At 45.1% G+C, this 22,212-nt stretch overlaps 1 protein-coding gene across 1 annotated transcript in view; it reads left to right on the top strand.

Annotated features, from left to right (window-relative positions):
* LOC126210221 (connectin-like) overlaps positions 1–22,212 on the top strand; it is an 802,365-nt gene that overhangs the window by 262,976 nt on the left and 517,177 nt on the right. Inside the window, exon 2 of the mRNA XM_049939403.1 lies at positions 1,676–1,817. The gene's annotated coding sequence lies outside the window, so the exon portion shown is untranslated. The remainder of the gene's footprint in view (positions 1–1,675; positions 1,818–22,212) is intronic.

The following is a 22,212-nucleotide window of genomic DNA, read 5'->3' as shown; positions in this document are numbered from 1 at the left end:
ACCCCACATTCCGAAATGTTTACCACAAGTAACTACATGATTGCCGAGACAATGAGACTGACGAAGGGCGTTGACAGTGTTCGTAGGCAAATCGAGTAAGAATATCTCGATCGCGATCCATTGTGAATCCGAAACAACAGATGCAGTCGGCTTCGACTCGCTCAGCGTGCGTTTACTCTCAAAATAATTTGAAACGTCGACAAAACAAAAGAATCGTTCAAATGGCTCTGAGCACTATGGGGCTTAACATCTGAGGTCATCAGTCCCCTAGAACTTAGAACTACTTAAACCTAACTAACCTAAGGACACCACACACATCCATGCCCGAGGCAGGATTCGAACCTGCGACCGTAGCGGTCACGCGGTTCCAGACTGAAGTGCCTAGAACCTCTCGGCCACTCCGGCCGGCGTCGACAAAACAGACAGCCGAAAGTCTCAATTCGAACTGAACGCTTGGCGTGCAGATACGATCCAACAGTCGATGACGCATCGGATGTATAAGTCGACTTCGTAAAAATGAACACCGTTTGCCAACACTGCAATGCTGTCAGTCTTTTGGTCGCAAAACTTTTTATCCCGGGTTCAATGTTTCTAGACTTTCAAGAATTATAGATTCAGCGTACCGAACAAATTTTCAGTTGGATATGAAGGTAGTTGAAAATTTTAGCTCAGCCTGCAAGTGTGACAGGGCCATTGTTGGCCCTGTTGGCTCTTACTAAAGTAGCAGTCAGGAACTTCGCTCATGACATACACGAAAGTATCATCTGATAACAAAATAGTTACGATATATCCTCGTAATATTCATGTGTTTCAGTGATTTGAATTCCTCTGTGATGTGACAGAAATCAGGGTTAGTACAGTAGGCAGTATTTAAAGTACTTAAGTAATTTCATGTTCAATGAGCCAGTTCCAAGATACATCCTAACGATGCTAAAAAAATTCCCCCCAAAACACACGACCTGTTCGCTCGCGTCTTTCTGCAGCAAAACCACTGCTTCGTTTTTAATAATTTTGAAAGTGACAGGATGCGAAGCTCTAACTTTCCTCCCTTAATATTTAACTCCGAAGAAAATCATCTAATGTTTATGGATTTATATTAACAGGTCTAGCTTTGCAGCTTCGTGGCGTACTCAAATAGTGTGGACTCGAAATCCTGAACTCCGCTTTCCGCCGACAGGTGGTCTACCGACAGTTCGCGGCCAGCTCCCACTTTACTTTCTTCAGAACCTTTCACCTACTTCGCAGATGTTCTTCCGCAAATCTTGCTGCACTGTCTCTGCTGAAAAAAGGGATATGGAGCAGGCAGTATCAGATGTAAAAGTGCGAGAGCGCGTCGTTAGTCATGCCTGGGTTGATCGGCCACTAAGAGCATCATCCGACAAACGTAAGGTTGTGGGTTGCAATCTTCGAACAGCATATTGCTTAATACGCCAGGAACTTTCGAAACAGCGAACACTCCACTGCAGAATGAAACACTCATTTTGAGGTTTTAGATTTGACTTTTCTTGATCAGTAGAAACAGGCACTTACACTCGTATTAAGTTTGGAACTCACGATAGCTATTAAAACTTAGTAAACCAGAAATATTACAGTTTTGTGTTTTGGCATATCTGAATTGCTTCTTTCAATAACCTGCATTGAGTAACTTCAGTATTTTGTTACTATTTTGTTGCAGGACGCGTCCGTCAATTTGATATTTCGCAGAGAGTTCAGCCCAAATGGACTGACTTCGCCCAGGAACATATTCTAGGCGCTACTGTTCGCACAGATAGAAGCAGAAAGCTCAGCACCTGAACATCACAGACGGATCGCATTCGGTAAGTCATTATGACAGATAACTTCTACAGTAATCTGATCAACTTGTACCAACGTGAATTTTATTCTCAAACGGCATCTACTTACTTTTATTCCCCTTCTGTTCCCAATCAATTAAATTGTTTTACTCCAAATTGCATCCTTCACTTCGTATATTAAATGAAACACTATGTACTTATATCTCTCAGATGTCTAAAGATGATGAGTGCTTTTGAGTGCGAAGCAAGCACCACCACATTGATCAACATACTCTTCAAGTCATCATGAAGTGCAGCGCAGAGGATAATGTACCGCATGTTTTGATATCTGCCCCTTCCATTAGCATATGAAAAGTAGTAAGTGGAAGGGAAGAAGTACCCTACTGAACGCAGTATAATTAGCCTAATTTGGACTTGACAGTCTCAATGGGGGCGTTACGCAGGTCGCTTTAATACATTCCTAAGTTAAGAGCGATTGGTCAAAGTAGGTTGTCCAGTAAGCGTATACTGCTGTCTTCAACCGTCCGCCAGTTCACGTTTTCACCATTCGGTGACGCTCTCTCCTGACTGAAACAAACCCGCGAATGTCCGTGTCTCTCTTCTTTGAACGCGCCCGACACAGTGTGTTAACTATATTTGCTATGGGTCACACAAAATTGAGCGGTACCTTACGGTGCGTCACACAGCTGTTTCGCAAGTGATCTCAGTACTAGGATGGGAAGGGTCCACGGGGAAAATGTGGAAGGTGGGGGGGGGGGGGGGGGGGTTGGAATGTGAATGGTCCTCTATACTGGGTGGTGGAACTAGATTGCTAGTGATGAGAAATGCCCTCAGCTCTTCACCCAGAGCGTGATTGCAGTTGTGTGTTCGGTACGTAGGGGCGACCAAGGTACATCGCCCATAGGGGCTCGATAGCCAGTTCGTGTTTTATTTGCTTTAACTGCCGTTAGAATACGCCACCGACCATGGAGGTTGGCAATAAAAAGCACCGTTATCTTTCCACAAACGCGTCAATACAGTTAGAGTGTCAAGCGAAAAAGGCAATGCATTTTATTTTGACATTGTATAAAGCGATAAATGCTCAAAACATTTTCGTAAACTAACTACTTGACTTACTTGACTTAATTCCTTTGGCCCCTATGGGGGCATGGGGCATCCAGGAGAACTCGCCATCCGTCTCTGTCTTTGACCATTTGCCTCAATTGTGCCCAGGTCTTGCCAACTCTTTTTGCTTCCCCTTCCACTGTCCTCTTCCATGTGCCCCTTGGTCTTCCTCTCTTCCTTGTTCCCTGGGGATTCCACTCCAATGCTTTTTTCTCAATGGCTCCATCTGGTTTTCTCAAGGTGTGCCCCAACCAGCCCCACTTTCTCTTTCGTATCTGGTCTTCTATAGGTATCTGGTTTGTTATTCGCCAGAGCTCCTCATTACATATTTTTTCTGGCCACCAGATATTCATGATGCGTCGAAAACATCTGTGTATGAAGCTTTGTAACTGGGATGTTATCTTTTTATCCATTTTCTAGCTTTCACTGGCGTACAGGAGGACAGCCTTTACTTTTGGATTAAAAATACGGATTTTTGTTTTGTACGTGATATTTATATTTTTCCATATTGGATACAATTGTATGAAAGCAGCATTTGCCTTTTTAATGCGGTTTTTCACGTTATCTCCAGCTCCACCATCTTCCGCCACTATACTACCCAGATACAGGAATGAGTTGACAGTCTCCACCCGCTGCTCACCTATTAACAATGGTACCTCCATGTTCCCTGAATTTACTCTCATTTCCTTTGTTTTGCCTATATTTATCTTGAGGCCAGCAGTCTCTGCTTCTTCTTTCAGCAAGTTTAATTTAGCTTGCATATCAGTCAGCCTTGGAGCAAATAAAACTATGTCGTCTGCAAAATCCAAATCCGCCAGACGTTTGTGAATCCCTCACTGGATTCCTCGTCTCCTGCCTGCTGTGACTCTTCTCATAACAGAGTCTAGAACGAGGAGAAAAAGTGTTGGTGACAAAATACAACCCTGCCGGACTCCAGTTGTTACTTTTATGGGCTCTGTCATATTTCCCTTGTGGAGTACGCAGCATTTGTAGCCATCATATGGATCTTTTATGATGTTTAAGATCTTCTGTGGTATGCCATACTTCCGCAACACCTGCCAGAGCACTTTGTTTCACGGAATCGAAGGCCTTTAGAAAATCAATGAACGCCAGGTACATGGTTGCTTGGAATTCTTTGCTTTGCTCTAAAATTATCCTAAGAGTCTTAATAAGATCAACACAACTGCGTTGTGCCCTAAAACCGGCCTATTCTTTACGCAGTCGCTTTTCAAGGGATTCTTTACTTCTGTTTAAAATAATTCTGGTGAGGACCTTACTGGGCACTGACAACAATGTAATACCACGCCAGTTGTTACAGTCTGACAAATTTCCCTACTACAGTAACTCAGAAATGGTGATACAACCAATGCCCCTCATGGCCATTCTTCCCTGCTGTCTTTTGTAAGTATATACTTTAATGTCCATTTATAAGCTCAATGTAGTCGAGGTCTACATCACACCAAATGCAGTTTTTACGTAAACCAATTCTTTCCTGGATTGATTCTATGAATTTTTTGGTCTTTTGACTTTTAGCAATGACTATGTACATAGCAGGGACACCAAAACCTAATTCTGTTCATTGAGGTTCAATTGTTGAAGGTGGTCCTTCAGCTGCTCAGGCAAACAATGGTAGGCATGTCGTTTTAGTAACAACGCCGTTTAGGTGAAACGCCACATCACCTGAGCAACAGTGCTTCAAAAATGGCTCTGAGCACTATGGAACTCAACGGCTGTGGTTATCAGTCCCCTAGAACTTAGAACTACTTAAACCTAACTAACCTAAGGACATCACACACATCCATGCCCGAGGCAGGATTCGAACCTGCGACAGTAGCAGTCCCACGGTTCCGGACTGCGCGCCTAGAACCGCGAGACCACCGCGGCCGGCAACAGTGCTTCCCTACATCTAAAGAAGTCAGGGCATTTTAGAAATTATAACCAAGAAAAAAGACCTCAAACAACGCAAAATGAACCCGAGTAATATTGCGGTGGCGGTGGTTAGTGTTTAACGTCCCGTCGACAAAGTAATATTGCCTGACACTCCAGTGAAATATGTGTTGCCATACGGATACCTAGCCTCCACAGGCAGGAAAGGAAATATTTTAGAGAGAAATTTGGATGTTTAGCGCAAGAAAATATTTTCTAGGAGACATGGCCATTGTCATTGTATATAACATAATAAGACTGTGGTGTCACCGCCAGACACCACACTTGCTAGGTGGTAGCCTTTAAATCGGCCGCGGTCCGTTAGTATACGTCGGACCCGCGTGACGCCACTATCAGTGATTGCAGACCGAGCGCCGTCACACGGCAGGTCTAGAGAGACTTCCTAGCACTCGCCCCAGTTGTACAGCCGACTTTGCTAGCGATGGTTCACTGACAAATTACGCTCTCATTTGCCGAGACGATAGCTACTTCATTTGCTACGACCTAGCAAGGCGCCATTATCATTTGCTATTTATCTTGTGATGCATGTACCGTCCGACCGATGTTCACCAATTATGGATTAAAGTTAAGTATTCGGCAGCTATGTACCTTTTTTACTAGACTCAACTCCTTTAACTGTTCCAGACCTCACGCCAGCCTGTGTGAGCTTAAACGCGTGCCTTTCAGCTACCCGTCACTATGGATTGGCTGTCTTGCCAGTCCACAACAAAGACTAGTGAAATAAAATAAAGAAAGGAAGTACATGAGTAGGAGGACAAAGAGAAAGCTGTTGCATTTTGTTAGTGTAGGATGCCTACATCAGAGGCAGGGTTGAACTTGGAGGCTAACCTATTGTTCTCCTTTGATTGACAGGTCATTAACCTATTGTTCTGCTAAATGGATTAAAACCTTTCCAGATATCCTTCCATTTGATTGACAGGTCCTTGACCTATGTCCCTCCACTCCTCCTCCCTCTCCACCTCCCCATCCCCCTCCCATCCCATCAGGAAACGCATAACCCACCTACCCTTGCTCCTCACTGATATAGGTACACTTGCAGGTCTGAGTTATTCGAATAGACCCCTCTTACTCTTATCAGTCAAATTGATAAGAATGAGAGGGGGTTATTTCATTAATGCAGACCTGAAAGTGTACTTATACCTTATCAGTCAAATTGATAAGAGTGAGAGGGGGCTATCTGAATAATTCAGATGTGAAAGTGTTCCTGTGTCAGCAATGGGCAGATGGGGGTGGTGGGTTGGAGGTTTCCTGAGAGTTTGGGAGGAGGAGATGGAGGAGGGATTGAGGGATAATACACTCCTGGAAATGGAAAAAAGAACACATTGACACCGGTGTGTCAGACCCACCATACTTGCTCCGGACACTGCGAGAGGGCTGTACAAGCAATGATCTCACGCACGGCACAGCGGACACACCAGGAACCGCGGTGTTGGCCGTCGAATGGCGCTAGCTGCGCAGCATTTGTGCACCGCCGCCGTCAGTGTCAGCCAGTTTGCCGTGGCATACGGAGCTCCATCGCAGTCTTTAACACTGGCAGCATGCCACGACAGCGTGGACGTGAACCGTATGTGCAGTTGACGGACTTTGAGCGAGGACGTATAGTGGGCATGCGGGAGGCCGGGTGGACGTACCGCCGAATTGCTCAACACGTGGGGCGTGAGGTCTCCACAGTACATCGATGTTGTCGCCAGTGGTCGGTGGAATGTGCACGTGCCCGTCGACCTGGGACCGGACCGCAGCGACGCACGGATGCACGCCAAGACCGTAGGATCCTACGCAGTGCGGTAGGGGACCGCACCGCCACTTCCCAGCAAATTAGGGACACTGTTGCTCCTGGGGTATCGGCGAGGACCATTCGCAACCGTCTCCATGAAGCTGGGCTACGGTCCCGCACACCGTTAGGCCGTCTTCCGCTCACGCCCCAACATCGTGCAGCCCGCCTCCGGTGGTGTCGCGACAGGCGTGAATGGAGGGACGAATGGAGACGTGTCGTCTTCAGCGATGAGAGTCGCTTCTGCCTTGGTGCCAATGATGGTCGTATGCGTGTTTGGCGCCGTGCAGGTGAGCGCCACAATCAGGACTGCATACGACCGAGGCACACAGGGCCAACACCCGGCATCATGGTGTGGGGAGCGATCTCCTACACTGGCCGTACACCACTGGTGATCGCCGAGGGGACACTGAATAGTGCACGGTACATCCAAACCGTCATCGAACCCATCGTTCTACCATTCCTAGACCGGCAAGGGAACTTGCTGTTCCAACAGGACAATGCACGTCCGCATGTATCCCGTGCCACCCAACGTGCTCTAGAAGGTGTACGTCAACTACCCTGGCCAGCAAGATCTCCGGATCTGTCCCCCATTGAGCATGTTTGGGACTGGATGAAGCGTCGTCTCACGCGGTCTGCACGTCCAGCACGAACGCTGGTCCAACTGAGGCGCCAGGTGGAAATGGCATGGCAAGCCGTTGCACAGGACTACATCCAGCATCTCTACGATCGTCTCCACGGGAAAATAGCAGCCTGCATTGCTACGAAAGGTGGATATACACTGTACTAGTGCCGACATTGTGCATGCTCTGTTGCCTGTGTCTATGTGCCTGTGGTTCTGTCAGTGTGATCATGTGATGTATCTGACCCCAGGAATGTGTCAATAAAGTTTCCCCTTCCTGGGACAATGAATTCACGGTGTTCTTATTTCAATTTCCAGGAGTGTAGGTTAAGGACTTGTCAATAAAAGTGAAGGATATCCTCAGGTAGTCTTAATCTTCTTAGCAGAACAATAGGTTAATGACATTTGAATCAAAGGAGAACAATAGGTTTCCCCCTGAATGCATATATGCATCTGATATAGACAACCTGCTATACCAAAATGCACCAGCTCTCTCTTTGTCCTCCTACTTAAGTGTTAATAAGAAGGTTCTTTAAGATGAAGATGAGGTTGCCATGTGTCTGTCAGAGAAGTCCAGGTAATGACGTGGGTCAATGTGTTATTCAAGTTGTAATTGGTGGACATATCTACAGTGTGGTAAAAATGGTATGAAAAACTTTTATGTGAATGTTTGGTCTGTGAAGATAATATTGCTCACTGAGACGAAGACTGCTAAAAATTTTGGACATATTTGTCTGTCAAACTGTTATTACAACAATGATTTCACCATTTATGACTTGTAGTACTGCAGAGCCTGTGTTTCTCCGAATTAAGATGTAGTATTCCTTCGAAAATGCACGCATGTTCGAAGGAACAGGCACTGAGGCGACTATAGCCGTTATGAAATACGAGAAATATATTCGAAGTTGTGAATATGGACCACTATCAGTTATATAATGGAATGACAACAATGAAAATATGTGTTGGACTGGGACTTGAATCCGATTTCCCGCTTTTCATGAGCAGTTGCCTTACCGTCTTTTCCCTTAACCTTTTTTTTACAACATACTTAATTTTAATTTATTTATTTTTTTAAGCGAAAAGCCATGTATGATAGAAAGCATACAACACGTTCATATATTACATGTAGTCATTAACAAAAAAAGAAACAGTTAAGATCAGACAGGACGCCCCCCTGGCGAAAAATAATAAGGTTCAATGGACATCAATAACAAACAAAACGTAAACGAAAATAAAAACGCCGTCCTGGAGAAACAAACTAAATGGCATCCGCCAACTTAGGGATAGATGCACTCGGAATGTCAAGTCAATCAGGTATGTTCGGGGAAGGTCTCCTCATAGAATATTCCATCTTTCCCGTACACTGGTCAGAGTACTTGTATTACACACTCACATTGAAATCACCTTCTAATATCCGGGACATTGCACATTGCAGCTGAAGGAAAGAGGAGGCGGATTGGTCCAAGAAGACACTAGGCACCACCGAAAAAGTTTGCATAGCATTGACGATATATCGTATTGTGCGTGGGAAAAGTAAAACGATGATGCAGGAATGTCAAAAAAGTCAAAAACCCTTAATTCCTTCATGGAACAAATAAGAGATCGATAAGCCTTTTATCCAGCTCACCGGATTGGTCTTCGTACATGGGAAATAAGTCTCATTTGGGAACAGAAGAGTCTTCGATGCAATGGCGCATTTTCTAAATCAGCTCCCACACCTTTGCAAAAGATCCACACAACAGTCGATGTTCATCCGTGTCAGGCGTGTGACAATGAAGGCAACGTGGTGAATCTGTCATGTTAATGGCCTGTAGGCGAAGTTGTGACATGCATTTCATATTAAGAATGAAACACCAGGTCATACGAGCGTTCGTGTCGAGGAGAACATGGTTCACAGAACTCCAGACCACAGCTCATGGAGACCTCAGGACACCGGCTTTCCACCACGTTACGGGTATGACCTTTCGTCATTAGGCGATAAATATCACGTATCATAGGGTATCTAGTACAAGGCAAGTCGATATGGAAATAATTGTATTCGATAGAAAATGTCCAGATATATCTACATCTACATCTACATTTATACTCCGCAAGCCACCCAACGGTGTGTGGCGGAGGGCACTTTACGTGCCACTGTCATAACCTCCCTTTCCTGTTCCAGTCGCGTATGGTTCGCGGGAAGAACGGCTGTCTGAAAGCCTCCGTGCGCGCTCTAATCTCTCTAATTTTACATTCGTGATCTCCTCGGGAGGTATAAGTAGGGGGAAGCAATATATTCGATACCTCATCCAGAAACGCACCCTCTCGAAACCTGGCGAGCAAGCTACACCGCGATGCAGAACGCCTCTCTTGCAGAGTCTGCCACTTGAGTTTGTTAAACATCTCCGTAACGCTATCACGGTTACCAAATAACCCTGTGACGAAACGCGCCGCTCTTCTTTGGATCTTCTCTATCTCCTCCGTCAACCCGATCTGGTACGGATCCCACACTGATGAGCAATACTCAAGTATAGGTCGAACGAGTGTTTTGTAAGCCACCTCCTTTGTTGATGGACTACAATTTCTAAGGACTCTTCCAATGAATCTCAACCTGGTACCCGCCTTACCAACAATTAATTTTATATGATCATTCCACTTCAAATCGTTCCGCACGCATACTCCCAGATATTTTACAGAAGTAACTGCTACCAGTGTTTGTTCCGCTATCATACAATCATACAATAAAGGATCCTTCTTTCTATGTATTCGCAATACATTACATTTGTCTATGTTAAGGGTCAGTTGCCACTCCCTGCACCAAGTGCCTATCCGCTGCAGATCTTCCTGCATTTCGCTACAATTTTCTAATGCTGCAACTTCTCTGTATACTACAGCATCATCCGCGAAAAGCCGCATGGAACTTCCGACACTATCTACTAGGTCATTTATATATATTGTGAAAAGCAATGGTCCTATAACACTCCCCTGTGGCACGCCAGAGGTTACTTTAACGTCTGTAGACGTCTCTCCATTGATAACAATATGCTGTGTTCTGTTTGCTAAAAACTCTTCAATCCAGCCACACAGCTGGTCTGATATTCCGTAGGCTCTTACTTTGTTTATCAGGCGACAGTGCGGAACTGTATCGAACGCCTTCCGGAAGTCAAGAAAAATAGTACCTACCTGGGAGCCTGTATCTAATATTTTCTGGGTCTCATGAACAAATAAAGCGAGTTGGGTCTCACACGATCGCTGTTTCCGGAATCCATGTTGATTCCTACATAGTAGATTCTGGGTATCGAAAAACGACATGATACTCGAGCAAAAAACATGTTCTAAAATTCTGCAACAGATCGACGTCAGAGATATAGGTCTATAATTTTGCACATCTGCTCGACGACCCTTCTTGAAGACTGGGACTACCTGTGCTCTTTTCCAATCATTTGGAACCTTCCGTTCCTCTAGAGACTTGCGGTACACGGCTGTTAGAAGGGGGGCAAGTTCTTTCGCGTTCTCTGTGTAGAATCGAATTGGTATCCCGTCAGGTCCAGTGGACTTTCCTCTGTTGAGTGATTCCAGTTGCTTTTCTATTCCTTGGACACTCATTTCGATGTCAGCCATTTTTTCGTTTGTGCGAGGATTTAGAGAAGGAACTGCAGTGCGGTCTTCCTCTGTGAAATGGCATTGGAAAAAGGTGTTTAGTATTTCAGCTTTACGCGTCTCATCCTCTGTTTCAATGCCATCTTCATCCCGGAGTGTCTGGATATGCTGTTTCGAGCCACTTACTGATTTAACGTAAGACCAGAACTTCCGAGGATTTTCTGTCAAGTCGGTACATAGAATTTTACTTTCAAATTCACTGAACGCTTCACGCATAGCCCTCCTTACGCTAACTTTGACATCGTTTAGCCTCTGTTTGTCTGAGAGGTTTTGGCTGCGTTTAAACTTGGAGTGCAGCTCTCTTTGCTTTCGCAGTAGTTTCCTAACTTTGTTGTTGTACCACGGTGGGTTTTTCCCGTCCCTCACAGTTTTACTCGGCACGTACCTACCTAAAACGCATTTTACGATTGCCTTGAACTTTTTCCATAAACACTCAACATTGTCAGTGTCGGAACAGAAATTTTCGTTTTGATCTGTTTGGTAGTCTGAAATCTGCCTTCTATTACTCTTGCTAAACAGATAAACCTTCCTCCCTTTTTTATATTCCCATTAACTTCCATATTCAGGGATGCTGCAACGGCCTTATGATCACTGATTCCCTTTTCTGCACATACAGAGTCGAAAAGTTCGGGTCTGTTTGTTATCAGTAGGTCCAAGATGTTATCTCCACGAGTCGGTTCTCTGTTTAATTGCTCGAGGTAATTTTCGGATAGTGCACTCAGTATAATGTCACTCGATGCTCTGTCCCTACCACACGTCCTAAACATTTGCGTGTCCCAGTCTATATCTGGTAAATTGAAATGTCCACCTAGGACTATAACATGCTGAGAAAATTTATGTGAAATGTATTCCAAATTATCTCTCAGTTGTTCTGCCACTAATGCTGCTGAGTCGGGAGGTCGGTAAAAGGAGCCAATTATTAACCTAGCTCGGTTGTTGAGTGGGAGGCAGAAAAATGTGCTACTGCAACGGGCCCTACTCGAGAGGGAGGGGCCAGTTCATCAATCAGCCTTCCCGATAATCCGATCCGGTGGCGGGTCCATGATTTATCCATTGTACTTACATAAAGAGCGTGTGGTCTAGGGTGGACGTTGACAAGACCGAGGCCGCCGACTCAAGGAGAAAGAGTTTGTGTGTTGTAGGGGACTTTGATGATGAGACAGACACTTTCAAAGCAGCCGAGCACCGCCTGCAGCCTCTGTACTTTTGCCAGATGGGGTAGTCACGAATCCCGATGACTGATAACAAAATCCATCCGTTTCGTCATGTCCAATGCTCACAGGAGGTTGCCACGAATATCCATGCGGATAACTTAAAGGTGGTGTTTATAAACTCCTGGAAATGGAAAAAAGAACACATTGACACCGGTGTGTCAGACCCACCATACTTGCTCCGGACACTGCGAGAGGGCTGTACAAGCAATGATCACACGCACGGCACAGCGGACACACCAGGAACCGCGGTGTTGGCCGTCGAATAGCGCTAGCTGCGCAGCATTTGTGCACCGCCGCCGTCAGTGTCAGCCGGTTTGCCGTGGCATACGGAGCTCCATCGCAGTCTTTAACACTGGTAGCATGCCGCGACAGCGTGGACGTGAACCGTATGTGCAGTTGACGGACTTTGAGCGAGGGCGTATAGTGGGCATGCGGGAGGCCGGGTGGACGTACCGCCGAATTGCTCAACACGTGGGGCGTGAGGTCTCCACAGTACATCGATGTTGTCGCCAGTGGTCGGCGGAAGGTGCACGTGCCCGTCGACCTGGGACCGGACCGCAGCGACGCACGGATGCACGCCAAGACCGTAGCATCCTACGCAGTGCCGTAGGGGACCGCACCGCCACTTCCCAGCAAATTAGGGACACTGTTGCTCCTGGGGTATCGGCGAGGACCATTCGCAACCGTCTCCATGAAGCTGGGCTACGGTCCCGCACACCGTTAGGCCGTCTTCCGCTCACGCCCCAACATCGTGCAGCCCGCCTCCAGTGGTGTCGCGACAGGCGTGAATGGAGGGACGAATGGAGACGTGTCGTCTTCAGCGATGAGAGTCGCTTCTGCCTTGGTGCCAATGATGGTCGTATGCGTGTTTGGCGCCGTCCAGGTGAGCGCTACAATCAGGACTGCATACGACCGAGGCACACAGGGCCAACACCCGGCATCATGGTGTGGGGAGCGATCTCCTACACTGGCCGTACACCACTGGTGATCGTCGAGGGGACACTGAATAGTGCACGGTACATCCAAACCGTCATCGAACCCATCGTTCTACCATTCCTAGACCGGCAAGGGAACTTGCTGTTCCAACAGGACAATGCACGTCCGCATGTATCCCGTGCCACCCAACGTGCTCTAGAAGGTGTAAGTCAACTACCCTGGCCAGCAAGATCTCCGGATCTGTCCCCCATTGAGCATGTTTGGGACTGGATGAAGCGTCGTCTCACGCGGTCTGCACGTCCAGCACGAACGCTGGTCCAACTGAAGCGCCAGGTGGAAATGGCATGGCAAGCCGTTCCACAGGACTACATCCAGCATCTCTACGATCGTCTCCATGGGAGAATAGCAGCCTGCATTGCTACGAAAGGTGGATATACACTGTACTAGTGCCGACATTGTGCAAGCTCTGTTGCCTGTGTCTATGTGCCTGTGGTTCTGTCAGTGTGATCATGTGATGTATCTGACCCCAGGAATGTGTCAATAAAGTTTCCCCTTCCTGGGACAATGAATTCACGGTGTTCTTATTTCAATTTCCAGGAGTGTAGTTAAGTGAGGATGTGCGCTGTACATCACATGTGAAGGTGATCCCCAAATCTTTGAGCTTATCCAGTAATGGCAATGTGGCTACATTCCCTGTTGGAAGACCCCTACAAACTAACATAGCATCAGAATTCATCAGATTCACATGGCTTCCTGTAGCAGTGCTATATTGATTGATTCATTCCGGTGCCTCTGGCACTTCATCTCCTGATAGAACCAAGAAAACCAGGTCATTTGCGTGTTCATGGCAGATGAAAGACTCCCGGTCATTGTTATCCCAGTCAGCCGTCTCGCCAAACCGTGTAAGAGTGGCTCAAGGGCGATGGGGTAGAGGGGCATAAACAGAGGACATCCCTGGTTAACTGACTGCATGATAGGAACGGGGCCCGCCAGGGGGAAATGTTCAATAAAGAAAGGAAAGTTTTTCGACTTATGGGATATTTTTCTTTTCTAAACTTCGAGTTCCTTATATAAGAAACCTGACTAAATTGGGTTCTACATGTTTCAAAAATCTTTTCACCAATTTAGAAACTCTTCAGTATTGGACGATTCTGTTTGTTTTAGCTTTAGCTGTGCAGAAAATTTGCCATTATAGTCTCCAATCTCTGACCTGCATAAATGGAAACATTATGCCTTTCTTTGGAGGGAGTGGGGTTGTAGGGTTAGAAAGAGAGATAGCAAGAGAGAAAGAGAGAGAGAGAGAGAGAGACCATTTGGAAAAACCAAGTCAATAATTTCCTGTTCTTGTATGTCTTTTCAGTATAATGCTCACATCATCTTTGAACAACTGATGCAGTTTGTATTAATTTTACATGTCCTAGAAAGAACAGTGGAACTAACGTTTGGCCTTTTGAAACAACATTATTCATTTATTGCGAGTTATGAGCAGTGGATTAGAAACCTCTTTCGATTACTGTTGTTGAAATGACTGTAAATATTTTTTCTGTGGTTCTCATTTCTAGAAAGCACATATAGATACAAAAAGAGAGTGAACAATGAGAGGCAGTACAATTAACATATCTGGCAGTTACCGATGTTTATAAAACCTCTAATTTTTCCACAGCAAACTCCACAAATTAAATTAACAATTTGCAGCGACGGTACAACACAGCAGAAGCTAATAGAGTGCCTATAAAAATTAACTACAACACTGTTACTGACTGCAAATAGAAGCAAAGCTGCTTTTATGCTACTGAATTAAAGATAAAAGGAACAATAAGGGTCCTAAAATTAGGCCTCGTGGAACAAAGTGTATGATTTTTAACGACGAAACTCTACAAACCAGACAATAGACTTGTGGAGCTCCAACACAGCAGAAACTGCTTGCTGTGTTAGGGATGATGAAGTCTTTGAGCGAGTATCGCGTTATCCGCGCTGCAGGGCGTGTACCTTCCAACCTCTGCAACGTCTGAAAGCGTCGGAGCGGTGCATGGGAGGCGATGGTGCGTGAGATAATACGCCTGGCGGGAGTTGCGGTTTCCGCGGCGGCGCTGCGTGATCGGATAACGTAATTGGAACCCCACATGAGTTGTTCACATTTTCAGTTCACGGAAAGATAGACCCCTTTGTGCGGTGCACCGTAATGCCGTGACGTGACGTGTTGCAGAGATGGGTTCGGGTGATGGAAAAAGAGTTTTACGTCCACCACGAGAGCTGCCGCACTTTTCATAAAGGCACGAACTGGGTGCGATATCCAGCCTGTTACACACTGACGGCTGAGTGGCGTGATATGGCGACACAGCGGCGAATTGGGTTGTTAATTTGCAGAAATAATATTATCTGTCGTAAAACCGCTTTATGGCAGGTGACTGGAGCAAAAGGAAAAGCTCTAACATCCATGTGAATGCTATCAGGAATGACACCTCCCAGAAAGCACTAAATTATTACCAGTCATCCATTACAACGTACGGGATATGATGTGCCAAAGATTTTCATTTGTTATCCGTATAATACACTGATTTATTTTGGAGCGATCAGCCTGTTTCACAATTACTTGATCGGATACGAAATGAACCAAATAAAGCAATCACATTGATTGTACCATTACAGACTACATTGTGGAACAGTGAATGTCTAACACTGAAACTTGTAAACACGTAAAAAGGGAAAGAAACATTTACCGTTATTATTATCCCCAAGATTAAACATAAAATTTAATTTTAGCTCTCAATTTGTACCTGCTGTTGTCGTTGTTGTGGTCTTCAGTCCTGAGACTGGTCTGATGCTGCTCTCCATGCTACTCTATCCTGTGCAAGCTTCTTCATCTCCTAGTACCTACTGCAACCTACATCCTTCTGAATGTGCTTCGTGTATTCATCTCTTGGTCTCCCTCTACGATTTTTACCCTCCAAGCTGCCCTACAATGCTAAATTGCAGATCCCTTGATGCCTCAGAACATGTCCTACCAATCGATACCTTCTTCTAGTCAAGTTGTGCCACAAACTTCTCCTCTCCCCAATCCTATTCAATACCTCCTCATTAGTTACGTGATCTACCCACCTTATCTTCAGCATTCTTCTGTAGCACCACATTTCGAAAGATTCTATTCTCTTCTTGTCCAAACTAGTTATCGTCCATGTCTCACTTCCATACATGGCTACACTCCATACAAATACTTTCAGAAACGACTTCCTGACACCTAAATCTATACTCGATGTTAACAAATTTCTCTTCTTGAGAAACGCTTTCCTTGCCATTGCCAGTCTACATTTTATATCCTCTCTACTTCGACCATCATCGGTTATTTTACTCCCTAAATAGCAAAACTCCTTTACTACTTTAAGTGTCTCATTTCCTAATCTAATTCCCTCAGCATCACCCGACTTAATTTGACTACATTCCATTATCCTCGTTTTGCTTTTGTTGATGTTCATCTTATATCCTCCTTTCAAGACATTGTCCATTCCGTTCAACTGCTCTTCCAAGTCCTTTGCTGTCTCTGACAGAATTACAATGTCATCGGCGAACCTCAAAGTTTTTACTTCTTCTCCATGAATTTTAAAACCTACTCCGAATTTTTCTTTTGTTTCCTTTACTGCTTGCTCAATATACAGATTGAATAACATCGGGGAGTGGCTATAGCCCTGTCTCACTCCCTTCCCAACCACTGCTTCCCTTTCATGCCCCTCAACTCTTATAACTGCCAATTGGTTTCTGTGCAAATTGTAAATAGCCTTTCGTTCCCTGTATTTTACCCCTGCCACCTTAAGAATCTGAAAGAGAGTATTCCAGTCAACATTGTCAAAAGCTTTCTCTAAGTCTACAAATGCTAGAAACATAGGTTTGCCTTTCCTTAATCTAGCTTCCAAGATAAGTCTTGGGGTCAGTATTGCCTCACGTGTTCCAATATTTCTACGGAATCCAAACTGATCTTCCCCGAGTTCGGCTTCTACTAGTTTTTCCATTCGTCTGTAAAGAAATAAATTTGTACCTATCCGTCCATAAATTTTGTCCGTTATGTTTTGTTCCAGTAAATATCTGAGTTCCTTGTATCCATGTGGTCGGTGTTCTCCACTTCCTCTTCCTTCCTAGTACCCAATCCATTACCTGTAACGGCTTAACGGCTATCTCTCCCTGATATCCCTTCCGTATTTCCATACACAATGAGCTGCTTTTCTTCCAGAAAGTCGCAAATCAGAATTCTCCTTCTGATGACCCTTTACGTAGACCGTCTCCAGATGCGCCTTCAGTTGTCCTCAACCTTATCATTAACTGGGATTTACTTGTCCCTGCTTCTCATCCATATATAATAAGATTTATTTTTTCATTTTGTTTCTAAATTGCTGATCCGATCAAATGCTGTTTAATTTACCAGTAGTGAATATTTCGTCATTTATTCTTGAATTTTTCCCTATATTTTTTACCATCAGGTATGATTTTTACTTCCAAATACACGTGGTCTTCACTACGTGTAATAGTTCTAATCCTTCCTTCAAGCATCAAGTCTTGACTGACGCAGAAAACTGTTCTGTTTACATGAAATTTTAATTTGTTTCTCCTATCACCACGCAGTTTTTTTATATTTGTGTTGATCTGAAGTTTCCTTTTTTATAAACCTCTATTAATTTTCCTGACGGTACATTCAGTTTCTCCTATATTATGTGTCAAAATTAACTGGTCACCAATAAATTGTGGCTGGCTCTGAGCACTATGGGACTTAACATCTAAGGTCATCAGTCCCCTAGAACTTAGAACTACTTAAACCTAACTAACCTAAGGACATCACACAACACCCAGTCATCACGAGGCAGAGAAAATCCCTGACCCCGCCGGGAATCGAACCCGGGAACCCGGGCGCGGGAAGCGAGAACGCTACCGCACGACCACGAGCTGCGGACACCAATAAATTGTAATGGATGTGTAGTACTAACGTCTGTGCAGACATTCCTTTTCTTACATTATTTCTTCCTATTATCTAACGATTTATAAAGTGTGGCAAACAGCTGCATCCCTGATGTAATCCTTTTGTAAGTTTAAATCCAGCAGACAGGAAGATTTGTATTTTTATTCTTGTTGTACAAATTTTTCACGGATTCTGAACTGCTGTTTTCATCAGATATTTCACCGTCTGTAGGTATTAATTGAAGGGGCGTACATTCGACAAGTCCTTGCTAGATTTTGTGACTTACGTGGCACGAGATCTCTACCCATTTATCACGTAATTCAAGTAACTTGATAAAAAAGTGTACTGCAATCAGTGAAATATATCTCACGAAAGGAGTGCACATAATCCTTAACGATATCGTTGTGAGATATTATTGATAATCAGCTCTGTAGGTCTAATCTTTTTATTGTTCGTCTAGTAACTTCCATTGGTTTCTGTGATGTCTGAAAGCCCTAAACCGTAACTGCCCATTCGTCAGAAAGTGATACAGAATCCTACAGCTAATTCTTTCTGTACTGTTCTCTAACACTACCGGTGATTAACGTCTGTGTATTTAAAGAAAGACGTTCCGAAACTGCCACAAGCTGCAGCAGTGTGTAATATTTTAAGGGGAAACTAACGACCACACCCAAGTAACAAACACCATTACATCAATTTGAAGTAATGTTTATTAATGCTGCTGCTAGATGTAGTTAATTACTTGACGCTAAGGAACCTTCCTTTAACCGCATGTAATGGTATCCGTTACTTCAGACTGGTCGCTAGCCCATCCACCATCTTTCGGACACGAGTGAACCAACGGGAATACGTGTTATTCTTTGTGTTAGTGTAGAAGGGAGGCTGCTAATGGTTTCAAGAAATTCTTATAACTACAGTTTGGACCTTTAGTTTGTGCAGTCTCCAAGTTACATTGAAATCTGGTTTCGCAGGACAGAGCAGATCAGGTTATGGTTGTGGAAGGGGGCCAAAATCAGTTACTGTCCGTTGCACAAAACACACGAACTTTATTTTCCTAAAAACATTTAATCACACATGCCCTTAAAAGGATTCAAAACAGTAGGACTAAAACCCCAAACACAGGTTATTACAATTGCTTTAAGGAATACACGCGGCTGAAGGCCTTACTTAAAAAAGAAAGTCTTACGTAAATACTGGGCTGAAGGCCGCTCACTAGACACAGAAGATCTGAGGCTTAAGGCATGGATAATAATGATTTACAATGGGTAAAATCCCTTTCTTTCTATTTAAAAAAAAATTAATTTAAGCAAGAACCTTCAAACTTTTAATTTAAGACGGCTGAAGGCCTTATCTTGACATTAAAACAAACTAAATTAATACACGGCTGAAGGCCTGGCACAGTACTTGAGACTAAAAGAAAATCACAATCTAAGACAACAGTGCTGCTGAGAAGTTGGTTGGTTGGTTGTTTTGGGGAAGGAGACCAGACAGCGAGGTCATCGGTCTCATCGGATTAGGGAAGGACGGGGAAGGAAGTCGGCCGTGCCCTTTGAAAGGAACCATCCCGGCATTTGCCTGGAGGGATTTAGGGAAATCACGGAAAACCTAAATCAGGATGGCCGGACGCGGGATTGAACCGTCGTCCTCCCGAATGCGAGTCCAGTGCCTAATCACTGCGCCACCTCGCTCGGTGCTGAGAAGTAATCCAAGGGTCGGCCAGAGAGGTAACTCTACCATAAGTTTAGGTGAGACAGGCAATCAAGCGTAATAATAAATAATCGGATGGCAACCCGACCCAGGGACGACTGAAGGACCGACCAGCAACCTAATCAATTACCTTCCGCCCGCCCAACAGCACGGCAACGGAAAAATCAGCACTACGTCTTGAAAATTGGCGTTTAAATACAGTCAAGTGACAGTAATCACTTAGAAATATGAACAACACCAAAGGCTGTCGAACCACACGCCGTGCCGGACAGCATCAACACGGCGAGGAAACACACACTCGCTGCTCTGTCCCAACCGAACGACAGCCTACTCCAGTACGCAGACAGCATTCATACCTGCTCAGTGGAAATCACAGTAGCTACACACAGTTCCACGTAGACACTTGCACCAAGAACTCTGACAACTCTAAAACCAATCAGTGTGGAACAACAAGGAGAAATCACACTTCAACACACACACCAAGTTCACATACGCGATTGACGACCAAATACACGTCGCTCGATGAGACGACCGACCGAACGACCAACCAAGGTCGTCCCCACTCAAGTTATGTGTGGCGGCTACGGTCGGGCGAGTCATGGCTGTCCGGAGCTCACTGCAGCTCCATCACGACTCCTTGATGTCCGTTTGGAACTCGGAGACACGACGACTTGGGCACATTGGCTCGGACCCAACCATGCAGAGGTAACTCTTGCCCACTGGCCACGACGTCTCTGCACAAGGAAGGAACCGACACACATCCGGCAAGATGACCAACTGAGGAGGCCCAGAAACGGTCAAAAGACCAAATCCACGTCGCCCGATGAGATGTCCGACCAACCAACGGTCGTTCCCACTACTGTCTCCTTCCGTCGCCAGCGGTGGGCCAGTACTGGCTGTCCCGACCTCACTGGCGCTGCATCCCGACTGAACTCACCGCACACCACGACCCGGAAATACTCGCGGTCGTTCCAAAGATCATACGACAGTGATCTTATCGACAGCGCTGCTGCTGCCACTCACGGACAGGCAGGCCAGCAACTTAGTGACACCAGCAAATCGACTAAGGAACGGGACGGCAGTACCGCAGAGAGAAGATGGCCCAGCCATTGGCGGAAGGGATGCACTTCTGTCACACTGATCGATTCTCTTCAGTAGTCATTGGTCCCTTTCTTGCAGGATCTTTTACCGTCCGCAGCGACGTCGGAGACTTGATGTTTCACCGGATTCCTGATAATCACGGTGCACTCGTGCAATGGTCGCACTGGAAAATGTCCATCTCTACCTCGGAGATGCTGCGTCCAACAGCTCGTTCGCCGACTGTAACGCTACGCTCAAACTCACTTAAACATTTGATAATCTGCCATTGTAGCAGCAGTAACCGATCTAACAACTGTGCCAGACACTTGTTGTCTTATATAGGCGTTGTCGACCGCAGAGCCATATTCTTCCCGTTTACATATCTCTGTATTTGAATACGCGTGCCTATGCCAGTTTCTTTGGCACTTCAGTGTATATATGAAAGCACCTGCCTGCGTCTATATTTTGCTGACTAGTGGGAAACTATAAGTTGTTAGAAATATTCAATTTGGTTTCTGTAAAAGACAATTAACCAATGGGCAAGCTTAAGATATTACAGTTATGAAGCCGTGCGGGATTAGCCGAGCGGCCTAAGGCGCTGCAGTCATGGACTGTGCGGCTGGTCCCGGCGGAGGTTCGAGTCCACCCTCGGGCATGGGTGTGTGTGTTTGTCCTTAGGATAATTTAGGTTAAGTAGTGCGTAAGATTAGGGACTGATGACCTTAGCAGTTAAGTCCCATAAGATTTCACACACAATTGAACAATTGAACAGTTATGGAATATAATGTGTGTTGCTCTATTTAAGTATAGCTTTCTGATAACTATAATTGAGAGTAGTCAGAGAGCATCATTTTAACTGCCGCTGTTCAGTTTTGTATTAAGGCCAACCCTTTATCTCGGCCGTAAAAACGGCCGAGCGGTGTCCCTTTAGAACAGAAGCAAAAGCTTACAATATAAAGATCCATTCAACTTGTATAGTTTCTCTGTCCACTGAAGTGTATGTTTTCTGTACGTCTAGTAGTTTCCCCAAAGCTGTCTTCGGAAACTTCATATGTACTTATGAAAATCTCTGTACGTTCGACTCCTCCCCACGTCGTAAAACTAAACGGTGGGAGATACGAGGGCTATCCACAAAGTACATTACGTTTTGGAATTAAAAATAAATAAAGTATTGCAAATTTTTTTTAATTATATACAAATGAAAGCCACACTTAAATACTACTTTTCTACATAGTTGCCATTTAAGTTAAGGCACTTATCGTAGCGATGGACGAGCTTGGAAATTCCTTCGTCGTAAAATTCGGCCGCCTGCGCCTTCAACCACGTGGTTACCTCTTCTTGAAGCTGTGCGTCGTCATCAAAACGCTGCATAGCCAACCACTTCTTCATTGCTGGGAATAAGTGGAAGTCGCTCGGTGCCAGGTCGGGACTGTACGGCGGATGAGGAAACAACTCCC

Source organism: Schistocerca nitens, chromosome 10, assembly GCF_023898315.1.
Source record: "Schistocerca nitens isolate TAMUIC-IGC-003100 chromosome 10, iqSchNite1.1, whole genome shotgun sequence".
Lineage (NCBI taxonomy): Eukaryota > Metazoa > Arthropoda > Insecta > Orthoptera > Acrididae > Schistocerca > Schistocerca nitens.
This window is presented reverse-complemented; position numbering and strand designations above follow the sequence as displayed.